Source organism: Lactuca virosa, chromosome 5 (genome assembly GCF_052849685.1).
Source record: "Lactuca virosa cultivar CGN04683 chromosome 5, Lactuca_virosa_CGN04683_v6, whole genome shotgun sequence".
NCBI lineage: Eukaryota > Viridiplantae > Streptophyta > Magnoliopsida > Asterales > Asteraceae > Lactuca > Lactuca virosa.
The window spans coordinates 237,140,032-237,154,794 of NC_136430.1; positions in this window are offsets into that span (position 1 = coordinate 237,140,032).

The following is a 14,763-nucleotide window of genomic DNA, read 5'->3' on the forward strand; positions in this document are numbered from 1 at the left end:
GGAATAGATAACAACAACTTTCCATGTGGATTGTAAGGATAAGTTTTTCCGCAAAGTTTTAAAATAAAAGAAAATTGTTTAATTTTATTTATTTGAAGTATCCTTACAATGGCATTTGTGGAAAATTGTTGCTTATATGATTCCACTGACAGCAATATTGGAAAATGGATTTGATTCTTTCATTTGTGGTAGTGTCAAAATTTACCAAATCAGGAAAGTTCCTCATCACCCAAGTTTTAATTGGACCGAAACATGGAATCATGCAAGTTGAATAGTATGATGAATGAGAACTTTCAAGCATTGGAAAATCAAGACTAATTACTTGTTCACATGGATGTGTGAGTCAAGTGAAGGACTAAAGGGATCGAGTACACATTCTTGTGCACTGGTCATGTCCACCACAAAGCTCGTTAAGACTATTGGATTTACTAAAGTTTAGTAAATATGGTTATACTTACAAGTTTAAGTATAATTCTGAAACATTGGAAAAGTCTCAATGTATGGCAGAACGAATGGGAAGAATCAAATTAGGCAGAAAGATAAAAGTTTCTCAAATCTGAAAAGATGGGAGAGTACTTTAGTATCATGTTTGTGATCATCTTAATGATTTAGAAATCATATCACAATTAGTCCTCTAAAGGTCATCTTAGTGCATTCTTATGACTAAGAAGAGGAGTCATGAATTGTTGAAATGGTTAGATCAAGAAGATGAGTCATACTTCGTTCCAAAACAATTCTTAGAGTCATACTCCAAGATTGTAACTTGAGTGACATATCTTAAAGAAAGGTTTAAAACACTTGTCAAATGTAAGAGTAAAAGTGTCCTACTCTTGTACATTTGAAATTGGTAAGTTGTGATGTTTTGGATAAAACAAAGACCAACTAAGGCCAATTGTGTGAAGTGTTTGTCTTGATAAAGAATCCGCACTATCTCTTGAATATTTGGCAAAAATAGTCTTATATGTCAAGAGGATAGTGGGAGTCTTAAAGATCCTAAAAAGAATTTCAAGAACTAATCAAGAATAAAACCTGAGGTTCTTCACTAGCACACGACTTGAGGTTTATAACCTATCGTGTTGACATATTCTATGCCCATTCCAGTTAAATTAGGCTTTGCATAGGAGTTCTGAAAGTTCTCAATTGGTTGCATAACAACTTCGAAGCAATGGCAGGCCATGTACTGCCAGGTGGCAAGAAGTTAAGATTGCATAAGTTCAGTCTATATGAGTTTGGATTTGTCATTATCCTTGTCTTGTGACTATGGTTTTGACGATTCACATGGATAAGAACACATACACCATAAAATCTAAGGGTCATAAGGTTTCTCTCCGATTCATGAAAATGATGGTGAGGAAACACTTCCACCAAGTAGATTTGAAGCAGATGGCAAAAGGTCTAAACAATTGAGATTACGGCATCCCTTTTCATAGTTTTGAAATTGTTTAGACACACATGCATGCTATCTAAGGAAAGGTGTATGATTTTGATAAAGTATTATCAAAGCATCTCATATCAGAAATCTGAACTTTGGTAAGAAAGTCAATAAAGTATTGATTTGTAGAAGTCCAGCTGATTTCTGAGTACATGTCAAAGCTAGTGGGAGCATAAGTGTTATGCTAATAATCATCATGTTAGTGGGAGCATGATAATTATTGTTAGTGTTGCAAGTTAGCAATGTTAATTATAGAAAACAAAAGTTTCAATTCGTGAGGTTGCAGGGATTGAAAAAGTTGTTTTGCTATAATTAAGCGAGAGGATATACTTCATTTCAGTTCTAAAGGCTTAGATTGAGACCTTAATCATCTTTAGTCAAGAATATATATATGAATTTCATGTTGGATTGGTTCAACTTAAGGAAATTCTATATATTGCGTTCTCAAAATTCGATTATGATTACGGCATCCCTCTTCATAGTCAAATTTTGAAAACATGGCAAATAAAAATATTATAGCAAAAGACTGGTCTAGAATCATGTCTTTATGTGAGACATCATGAATCGTGTACCATTTGCTTTGGGTACAGGATCGATTGCATGTGCTATAATATTTGTCATTTCTAAATTTTTCCAAATGCCCAGAGGCATTAAGAAGGGAAAAGGTCTAGAATTGGATATGACTAAAATGATTAAGCAATTGTCGAGGACAATCTGAGGTTTACCAAAAATTGGTTGCTCAGGGACAGTTGGAAGTATAGTGCTAATTTTGGAAGGACCATATTGACATATTCTGAAAAGAGGGATCTCTTGTTCAGAAGTGATAGTCAAAATGAGAATATGGAGTTGTCTCCATAGATGGAAGTTATCTGTTTAAGATTAGAAAACTTAATGCAAGAAGCATGTCCAAAGCAATGTACTTTGAATATGAGACTTAGTTTCCATGGAGTTGATCTCCATTGGAATACCTTATAATGACTGTTGACAAGTCTTTGTGACTTTGTACATATTCATTACAGGAGGGTCAGTGCATATAAGTTTAAAATCTAAACAGATTTCGATAAATGATAGTAATTTGAAATTCTCACAATTTTCGATAAGGATTTGGGAGTGTGAAATTAGAATCATTGAAATTATGTTCAATTGGTTTATTTCACAAATTAAGGATCATAGACAAACATAGAGTGCATACTTGGTGTATGGCAAAGCTATTGTTTAAGAAAAACATAGTGTACATGCTTGGAGCATGGGACAACTAGTGTTTTTAATTCAAGTATAAAGTTGATAAAACCGAAACAATGAATAATGAGTAATCAGTATGGTGATAAATAAAAGTGTTTATTTATATTCATAGGGTTTGATACCATATTTGATTCATTTATTCTTGTGTTTCACTTTGCATGTTTTGACTTCCAGAATAACTAAGTCGCTCTTCCTGAATCATTAAGTTATTCAAACCATCCACAGTCGGTCATATGTTGGAAGTAGATATGAATCAAGACTGTCATGGGCTGGCTTGTAGAGGTCTAAGATGTTGGACAAAGCGGTGCTACAACACTCATGAGTGCTCATAAGTTCAGAGTATTGGATTTAACCCACGCTCATTTGAATCACTTCATGGATTTTATCACGAGTGATCATGAGACGATAATATCTTATATTCTTCAAACCTAGAGATATGAGTTGTTACTATGAGTTGGTTATACATTGATTGCATGAAAACGTATTTGGTAACTCGATGTTATAAAATGTGCCTTTGTGTATGATTCAACAAGTAGTAGAAAAGCCATATGAGTCGAAGTTTATCCATTCCTTTTACCTTCGGGATAAAAGCGATATCTGTGGGCCCCTCGATGATTTAGCGATGACACATGTGAGTGCTTGGCCAAGCCAGGACTGATTTGATTTGTTCAATAAGTTAGTTATCATAAATCAAAAATCGGGAAACAACAAATGGATAGAGAGAATGATTATAATCCATGTCTCAGTCCATATGATATCTAGAATGGAGGAATATATGATCCCTTATCTAATGGACAAGTCATTGACAAGGTCAGAGTTCGACAGCGGCTTTAAGAGCTACGATTCCCAGTTAGGTTTTGAAGTCATAATCAATAATAGTTTTAGACTTATCCAAGTGGGAGACTGTTGGATTAATGTCTAAGTCCATAACTATATTTGGTATGTACTTGACCCGACCCGGCATGGTCCATTTGGGTTGCACTTCACCGGCACAATTTATATGGATAGTCTTTTGAGAATAGTATATTTATGATTTATATTAATATATTATAAGTTCTAATATATTAATATGGAATCATATTATTTAATTAGTATTGATCAAGAATTAATTTAGAATGAATTAAGTGATCAAAAAGAACTAATTAAATATGGACTCTTATATATATGGAATGGGTCAAGTTCATTTAGGTTGGGCTAAGCTTTCATGGATGGTCCATGGAGCTTTTAACCCATGGATCCTATGTAAATGAAAGGTCATGGGTATTAGGGTTTACATGGATGTAACCCTAATCCTCCATAATATATAAAGGGGTCCTTGGCTCACAACATTGGCACAAGTGTGTGAAAATAAGAATGGGCCGATTTTAGTGTGCATACATATTCTCTCAAGTTCTTCCAAGGTGTTTTGGTGATTTGTGATTCCATTTGTGGCTTCCAAACTATTGGGGCTAAGCTCTTAAAGCTTGAAGACATCAAGCTACATCAAAAGGTATGTCATCTAACTGGAACTTTGTAGTATAGGTGCTTCATAATATGCTAGTTAGGATGAAACCTTGGAATAGTTAATATTTGCATGTATAATAGAGAAAACATAGATCCAAGGTTTATAGGTTTGCATGTACACCATAGGAGTGTTAGAATGCTCAAAACCCAACAGTCACATCATCCCTCCGTTAGAGAGAATTTAGTCCCGAAATTAGAGTTTAAGAAAATAATTAGTTACAAATAACTAAACGAAAAGATGAGGATATTTTAGTTTCATTTGATCCTCGTGTTCCCAAGTGAATTCAGGTCCTCGTTTGGCATTCCAGCAAACCTTCACTATCGGGATACGGCTTTGCTTCGTTTGCTTGACCTCTCGATCCATGATCTCTACAGGTTCTTCCACAAAGTTGAGGCTCTCGTTGATCTCGATCTCGTCGAGTAGGATAACAAGAGTCTCACGGACAAACACTTTTTCAAGTTCGAGACGTGGAAAACAGGATGTATGTTACTTAGTTCTTGAGGTAGTCGGAGTTTGTAAGCTACGGGGCCAATTCTAGCAAGGATCTCGAATGGTCCTATATACCTTGGATTCAACTTGTCACGCTTTCCAAAGCGTATCATGCCCTTCCAAGGTGAGACCTTCAACATGACGCGGTCACCAACCTGAAACTCCAAAGGTTTTCTTCTTTTGTCAGCGTAGCTTTTCTGTCTATCTCTGGAAGCTTTAAGTCGCTCCCGGATTTGTACTATTTTCTCTGTGGTTTCGCGAATGATTTCCGGACAAGTGAGGGCACCGTCAGGAACTTGACTTCTAGCTAACTGCGTATCGCCCACTTCAGCCCAGCACAGAGGGGATCTTCACTTACGGCCATAGAGAGCTTCGAAAGGAGCAGACTTTATGCTAGTGTGATAACTATTATTGTACGAGAATTCGACAAGGGGTAAATAAGTATCGCATGCCTTACCAAAGTCTATCACGCAAGCTCGTAACATATCTTCTAAAGTTTAAATCGTCCTCTCACTTTGTCCGTCAGTCTGAGGATGGTAGGCTGTACTCATGTCCAGCCTAGTTCCTAAAGATTTTTGTAAAGACTGCCAGAAGTGGGAAGTGAATCTACTATCTCGGTCGGAAATAATAGATATTGGAACACCATGCAGTCTAACGACTTCTTTGAGGTAAGTTCTTGTTAGCTTTTCCATCTTGTCAGTTTCTTTGATCGGTAAAAAGTGCGCGGATTTGGTTAATCTATCGACGACTACCCAAATAGTATCATAACCACCCGATGTCTTGGGTAACTTGGTTACGAAGTCCACTGTAATCCGCTCCCACTTCCATTATGGTATTTCAGGTTGTTGCAATAAACCTGAAGGTTTCTGGTATTCTACCTTTACTTTGGCGCAAGTAAGACACTTGCCCAGGAAGGTAGCGATTTCAGCATTCATGTTAGGCCACCAGTACAGTTTCTTAAGGTCCAGATACATCTTGTCTGAACCTGGATGAATAGAGTATCGAGTTTTGTGAGCTTCATTCATGACTACATCTCTGTAACCACCAAACTTAGGTGTCCAGATTCGATTCATGAAACAATAAACTCCATCATCCCTGACTTTGAAGTTTTTATCCATTCCTCTCAATGATTCACCTGTCATTTTTTCAGGTTTTAAGGCCTCTAGTTGATCCTCTCTGATCTGCGTGGATAGATGTGAATGGATTGTCATGGTCAACGACTTTACTCGGCATCTCGAGTATTCTTTTCTGCTAAGGGCGTCAGCTACTACATTAGCTTTACCAGGGTGATAAAGAATCTGACAATCGTAGTCGTTCAGTAGCTCCACCCATCGTCGTTGTCTCATGTTCAGGTCTTTCTGATTGAAGATATGTTGGAGAATTTTATGGTCTGTGAATACTGTGCATTTCGTGCCATATAAATAATGTCTCCAGATCTTCAGAGCAAATACTACTGCTCCTAGTTTAAGGTCATGTGCTAAATAATTGACTTCATCTGTCTTTAGCTGTCTTGAGGCATAAGATATCACCTTTCCTCTTTGCATAAGAACACACCCAAGTCCTTGATAAGAAGCATCGCAGTATACTACAAAATCCTCTGTTCCTTCAGGAAGAGATAGGATTGGTGCACTACACAAAGCTCGTTTCAGCGTTTGAAACGTTGTTTCTTGTCTTTCTCCCCAGCTAAAAGTTACCCCCTTTTGCGTCAAGGTGGTGAGAGGTTTAGCTATTCTAGAGAAATTCTGGATGAATCTGCGATAATAGCCAGCAAGACCTAAGAATTGACGGATTTCTGTAGGTGTTTTGGGTGCTGACCAGTTTTGAATAGCCTTAATTTTGCAAGGATCAACGTGTATTCCTTCAGAACTGACCACGTGACCTAGAAATTCAACCTTTCAAATCCAAAATTCACATTTTGAAAACTTCGCATAGAGTTTCTCTGTTCTAAGAGTTTGCAAAACTTGAAGAAGATGTTGGCCATGTTCCTCTTCACTTCTTGAATAAATGAGAATGTCATCAATGAAGACTATAACGAATTTGTCCTAGAATGGACGACACACTCTGTTCATTAGATCCATGAACACAGCAGGTGCATTCGTTAATCCGAATGGCATCACTACGAACTCATAATGACCATAACGAGTTCTGAACGCGGTTTTGGGAATGTCATCCTCCAAAATTCGTAACTGGTGATACCCGGATCTTAAGTCTATTTTTGAGAAGTAGCTCGCACCTTGAAGTTGGTCGAACAGATCGTCAATGTGAGGCAGAGGGTATCGATTCTTAATGGTAAGTTTATTCAGCTCGCGGTAGTCTATGCACATACGGAATGATCCATCCTTTTTCTTTACGAACAAAACCGGTGCTCCCTAGGGTGAGAAGCTTGGTCTTATGAAACCTTTATTAAGAAGTTCCTTAAGCTGGCTGGATAATTCCTGCAATTCTGAAGGTGCAAGACGGTAGGGAGATTTGGCTACAGGGGTAGCCCCTAGAAAAAAGTCGATTCGGAATTCGACTTGTCTTTCGGGAGATACTCCAGGAAGTTCATCGGGAAAAACGTCGAGAAAGTTACAGACTTCAGGAATTTTCGCGATATCTTTCACTTCTTGCTTTTTGTCTACAACATGAGTTAAGAAAGTACAGTACTCTATGCGAAGGTACCTCTGTGCCTTGATGCAAGAAATGATTTGGAGGTTCGTTCCAGGTTTGTCGCCGTAAATAACAAGAGTTTCATTAGTTGGTAAATTCAGACGAATGGCTTTTTCATAGCATTGGATGTCAGCACGGTTAGGACACAACCAATCCATACCTATTGTGACGTTGAAACTCTTGATAGAGACCGGCATAAGGTCAATAGGAAACGAATAGTTATTCAAAGTAAGAGTACATCCTATGTATATATCGTTGGTGGATTCGGATTTTCCATTAGCCATTTCAACCGTGAATGTTTCTTTTAATGGTTGAGAGTTTTTCTTTAACAAGTGTTTGAAATTATGGCTCACGAAGCTCTTCTCAGTACCACAATCAAATAGAATGCATGCATAAGTGTTGTTGAGAAGAAACGTACCCATAACTACTGCGGGATTTGCCACCGCTTCTTCCTGGCCCAAGGCTAATATTCTCCTGACTTCACCAGCATTTCCAGCTTTAGGACAATCTCTCTTGAAATGTCCTACTTCACCACACTGATAACATGCTTGACCAACTCCAGCCGCATGTACTTGGTTAAGTGGTTGGAGTGGTGCTCTACAGAATCGGGTAGTATGCCCTTTCCTGTTGCAGTTACGACACTGCATTTCCCTAACATTTCCATTATGGTGAAAATTGCACTTGTTGCACTGAGGTAGATTACCAACATATGGCTTAGCTGGTGCTGGATTAACAGGAAAAACAGTAGGTACAGTCGCAGCGTTGACTGCAGCTAGTTGTTGTTTCTTTGAGGAATCCTGTGAAAACTTGCCCTTCCTCTTGTTCCGACCCTTCTTGTTGTTGTTGTCATTATTGTTGTTGTTGTTGTTGTTTCCCTTTGGTTGTTCTGGTGTAGCAACCACCGAATGTTGATGGATTCCATGATCAATAAGAGATTGTGCCAACTCTTTGGCACTGTCAAAAGTAATAGGCTTTGAAGCTAACACACTTGACTGAATTTGGGGCGACAGTCCCCAAATATATCTCTCAATCTTCTTGCTCTCCATAGCAACCATCTCCGGGCACAGAATTGCCAGATCACAAAATCTACCAGTATAGGTTGATATATCAGAACCAACCATTGAAAGGCCCCAGAGTTCCTGCTCAAGTTTCTGAACTTCTCCTCGCAGGCAGTATTCCCACATAAGCATAGCTTTGAAGTTCTCCCAGCTGATCAAATTAGCCACTACTAGAGTAAGTGAATTAACATGACCATTCCACCACGTCAAAGCTCTTTCAGAAAAAGTACAAGTAGCAAACTTGACTTTACTTCTCTCAGGACAGGAGCAGATTTCGAAAATTGCTTCTGTCTTCTCTATCCACTGCCTTAATGCCATAACTCCTCCAGATCCATTGAAGGTCCTCGGTTTGGCATTGGAAAAGTCTTTATAGGTGCACTCTCGTGAATGCCCATGACCTTCGCCCTGGTTAGCAGGATTTGTACCAGCTCCAGACCCACTAGCACTAGAAGTATTGATCGGAGCCATAGCAGCAGCTACAGCCGCCGTGACCGCCGCTTGGAACATAGCAGGGTTGAACTGAGGAGGTGGTGGCGGAGGTGGTACCAGTAGTTCATTAGTATTTTGATGTCTTGGATTCCTACGAGGAGGCATCTTTTTCTATAAAAATCAAAAGATACAATGATGATAAGATATCAAGAGTGAATATGAATCCTGATATCTCTGAACTAAAACATATAGTTCGACATGAATCTTAGAATGAATTGGAAATAGAAGTCTATGACAACTACAACTTGTAACTGAATATTATGAAGTTGAATGGTTATTTCTCAAAGAGTACGAAAATGCATGTCGATTAAATTGGCATATTGAATACATAAGTCTGGAAAACTTGACCCTAAACAGGTCTACAATATACCAAATTCTGAGAAAAACATCGACATCAAACAGATCCATCGAAAATAAAATTTTCGTGGTCTTACTGAAAAACCCTGAAAAATAATCCTAAAACCTATCCATAGACTTAACTATAACTAAAAGAGTGAATAGGAAACGAGTAGAGTATTTCCTAATGGCGACGGGTATCATTTGGATGAAACCACATCTCAGCCATTTTTTTTATCTAAGCGAGAATAGGGATAAGAGATATAGAATATAGTTAGTAACGATAAGTTTCTACAAGAAAGGCCTACAATTAACAAATAATGTACTAAGTACAACTTGTTCTAGATATTACTATAACTACAAAGTGCATATTAATTATATATAACTTGGTTATATTCGACCATCGATTAAATGACCCGGCTCTAAATCCACAACCAAACAAGGAACAGGAAATGAAGCTAAATCACATATTCTAAGTCTATATAACTTTAATTATATATAATTGTAATATACCCTTAATATCTATAGTTCTACCCTTAATTTGTTCTATTGTTTTCACATGTTTGTTACTAGTATATAGTGCCTAAAATACCCCTATAGTATTTTAATCTTTATGTTTTGTTCTAAAGTTCTTCTCAGTATGTATGGTAAGTTTTAGACATGCCACAACACCACTATCACTCCCAAACACATGTTGGTCATATTTCAAATCCATATAGTTGATCAGGATATATTAATCCCAAATATGATTACATAACTGTCTAGGTTTGACTGTAATGTTCAACATCCAAATACTTTTAAGTTCTTATGACTGTGATACTGTACTTGTAGGTATGAGTGTTAGTATACTTCTTGTAAAAATACTTAAATTTTTATAACTATACTTGTAGTCAGAGCTCTTAGCCCCAAATGTATTTATAGTTTGTATATCTTTTATGGATTCATATACTGAGTTCACTATAAACAATGCTCTGATACCAATCTGTCACACCCCCAAACCAGACGGCGGAAACGTCCGGGGGAGGATGACTTCATTTTTAGTATCACAACACATGTAATATAGTAATCATAGTACAAACAACCATTGTATTAAAAATTATAAATATTTACATGTGTTTCACATTGTATACTGAAACCAAAAAGTTGTACAAAAGATAAAGACAAAACATAAACTGCTCCATCTTCTCAAAAGCTCGGGTGTACCTGTCTACGGGTTCCCTGAGAAAACAAGTAATTTAAAAAGAGAGTATCAACATAAAGTTGAGTGAGTGCATAAGTATTTATGTTTTGTAAGTATGTTTTCTGTTTTCTTGAATATGTAAACTGTTTCCATAAAATCCTATATTTGTTGTTGTATATGAAAAGTAGTTGTATATGTATAAAACTGTTCTATTTGTAAACCAATGTTCTGTGTTTGTAATCTTTATGTCAACTTGTATCTTGTTAACTGTATCTCGTAAACTGTATCTTGTAAACTGAATATTGTAAACTGTATCTTGTAAACTGTATCTAGTAAACTGTATCTTGTAAACTGTATCTTGAAAACTGTATCTTGTAAACTAGTACTTTGAAAATGTACTTAATTTTAGTTAATTATACACTAGCGTATTGTTAATATCTTTTAATGAGTTATTATAACCATACTAACTAGATGGCCTGACCCAACGCTGTGTATGCGCTGAAAGTTGATGATAACAATTGTCACTCATAGGCGTGTATGCCTGACTGTAGCTAGCAGTTCGAGTGCGGGATTGTCAATCCCAATATAGATCTATACACCCATTGTTTCGATCCCCTGCTGGAGACTCTGGTTATAATATCAGGACTTTACCGTATAGTTTAAAATGAATTAAACTAACTGTACTATTTGACTCATAAAAGCATATAACGTTACATGTACAACAGTTATGAAAACCCAATCATTATGAAGTAAATGATTGATAGTATATCCTTGAATTAGTACTCTTAACATGTATTTGAAAGAATGTATACCCTGGAATAGTTTTGAATTAAACCTTTGTTTTTGGAAAACCATGTACTCTAGTATACTAGTATCGTGAATTAATGTTCTGTGTATCATAAATTATATCTATTATAATTTATATGTACTTTCTGATTTGATAACAAGTATTCATGTATAGGATCCTTTGCTCAACATGTACAAAGGGTAATTGAATCTAATTGAATAAACTTTTATACTTGTATACATATACAAATATATATAACTAAAATTTAAATGACACTTGGAAAAACAACGGATACTTGTAATCCCACATCCAAACAAGGAAAAGGAACCAAAGTGGGTTTTCAGTCCTAAGTATTTTAAATCTTATTTATATAAATATATGTCTACTGGTATGATTTTTGAGGAAAAATATAATTTTATAAAACATTTAAAAGAAGTTTCATATTTTGAAATCCATTTTAGTGACATGATGGCTTTTTGAAATAATCACTTAAAACCACTTGATTTGATCAGATGTTTGAAACCATTTGTTTTGATAAATGTATTCCATTTGAAATCATTTGTTATAACACAATATATTTGTGTTAGACTTGTATTCCCCCCCCCCCCCCTTAAAACCGTAAAAACTATGAAAAGGTGGGGGTATGAACTCACCTGTTGTAAGTTATTCAAATGTAAGATTGGTGTAGGATGCTAAGTGTCAAGTGAAGACTTGAGCACACACTGATCCTATTAAGCATATAACAACACATATATGTTTATAATTAGTGTTTAAACAACTAATTATGTAAGTAAAGACACCCTAGGACATGGAAAACAGTTTGATTCAAGTGCTAGAAGTACAAAGGGTTGCATCTAAGGGTTGTAGGGCCTCATATAGGAGTTTACGGCCCAAATGGTAACACCATGTGAGTTTACAGCCCATGGGTTTATGGTCCAACGCGTTTACGGTCGTAAACTCATGGTAATTTGTACCATTTTGTGTTTTAAGGTTCTATCTTCTTCCTTGAGGTGTTCTAGACTTAGTTCCAAGGCTTAGGAAGAGATTAGGGTTCATTTGCACCCTTAATTAGGGTTTACGGCCCAAGGAGATTGCCTTGGCCGTAAACACCTTTTGTTCTTGATTTCTTGATGTTTTCAAGTAGCATAACTAGTAAGTACCACACAAAGGAAGGTACTCTAGGGTTTAGAAGCCTTTAGGGGGGTCTAAGGCCAACAAATGCACCATTTAATGGGTTTACGGCCAAGGGAAATTGCCTTGGCCGTAAACTCCCTTTGTTCTTGTCAAATGGATGTTTTATAAGTGTTCTTCAAGTATTTCTTGCATATAACAAGCTTAGGAGAGAGTACTTACAATATAGAAGCTTGATAGGGTGATTAAAGTCCAAAAACACTAGTATGTGTTCTTGGTGTTCTTGGTGAAATGAAGAACACTTGAAGATCTATCAAAATGGAATGATTTCATGGATGAAATCAAAGGGTTGTACTAGTTAAGGAGATGTAACAACAATTCAAAGGAAGAATTTCTTACATTTTTGGAAGATCAAGATGAAGATCTTATGATACTTGACAGAGAACTTGGGTTACTAGTCTTGAAATGGAAGAGAAATGAGGAAAATGATGTAAACTCATGCATATAGCATGAGTTCACGGCCTACACATGAGTTTACGGCCCAAACATGAAGGTTTGGCCGTAAACTCCTCTTAATGGGTTTAAAGCTTGATTAAGGCACAATGGACTCAAGCAGATATTTCCTAATACCCGATTCTTGAATATACTAGGCTTAGAACACCCAAACAGACTCTAAACAATGCTAAAAGATAGCAGAAACAAGTCTGTCTTTGATGGAATTGATTGAATGTACAAGATAGAAATTTCGGGTTGTCACACTACCTCTTTGTAAACCCCGGACCCAGGGGCACTGCCCCCCGATGTCACACCCCCAAACCAGACGGCGGAAACGTCTGGGGGCGGATGACTTCATTTGTAGTATCACAACACATGCATCATAGTAATCAAAGTACAAACAACCATTGTATTTAAATAGTATAAATATTTACATATGTTTAATCATTGTATATTGAAACCAAAATAGTTATACAAAAGAAAATGACATGACTCAAAAATAGCTCCATCTTCTCAAAAGCTCGGGGAGTACCTGTCTACTGATTCCCTGAGAATACAAGTAATTTGAAAAAGAGAGTATCAACATAAAGTTGAGTGAGTGCATAAGTATTTATGTTTGACAGTATGTTTCTGTTTCTTGAATATGTAAACTGTTCCAGAAAATCCTATATTTTCTGCTGTATATGAAAAGTAGTTTTAATCACATAAAACCGTTCTGTTTGTAAACTAGTATTCTGTATTTTTATTTTTTTTTGTAAAACCTATAACTGTGAGTGTGCCTGGTTTCACCAACTGTTATTGTAAACTGTAATGTAATACAGTAAATTGTATCTTGTAAAACTAGTACTTTGAAAATGTACTTATGTTTAGTTAATTATACACTAACGTATTGTTAATATCTTTTTAATGAGTTATTATAACCATACTGACTAGATGGCCTGACCCAACGCTATGAGTGCGTTAAAACTATTGATAACAACTGTCACTCGTAGGCGTACATGCCTGATTGTAGCTAGCAGTCTGAGTGTGGGGTTGTCAATCCCAATATAGTTATGGACTTATACATTAATCCAACAGTCTCCGACTTGGATAAGTCTAAAAACTATTATTGTGTATTACTTCATAACCCGAATAGCAATCGTAGCTCTCAAAAGCCGCTGTCGAACTCTGAACAAATCAATGACGCGTCCATTAGATAAGGGATCATATATTCCTCCATTCTAGATATCATATGGACTGAGACATGGATTATAATCATTCTCTCTATCCATTTGTTGTTTCCCGATTTCCGATTTATGACAACTGACTGATTGAACAAATCAAATCAGTCCTGGCTTGGCCAAGCAGTCACATGTGTCATCACTAAATCATCGAGGGGCCCACAGATATCGCTTTTATCCCGAAGGTAAAAGGAATGGATAAACTTCGACTCATATGGCGTGTTCTACTACTTCTTGAATCATACACAACGGCACGTTTTATAACATCGAGTTACCAATGCGTTTTCGGGTGCAATCAATGTATAACCAACTCATAGTAACAACTCATATCTCTAGGTTTGAAGAATATAAGATATTATCGTCTCATGATTCACTCGTGATAAAATCCATGAAGTGATTCAAATGAGTGTGAGTTGAATCCAATACTCAGAACTTATGAGTACTCATGAGTGTTGTAGCAACTCTTGTTATGTCAAACATCTTAGACATATACAAGCCAACTAATGAAAGTCTTGATTCATATCTACTTCCAACATATGACCGACTGTGGATGGTTTGAATAACTTAGTCATTCGGAAGAATGACCTAGTTTATTCTGGAAGTCAAAACATGCAAAATGAAACACAAGAATAATTGAATCCAATATGGTATCAAAACCTATGAATATAAATTGAACACTTTTTATTTATCACCATACTGATTACTCATTATTCATTATTTCGCTTTTATCAACAATATACTTGAATTAAAA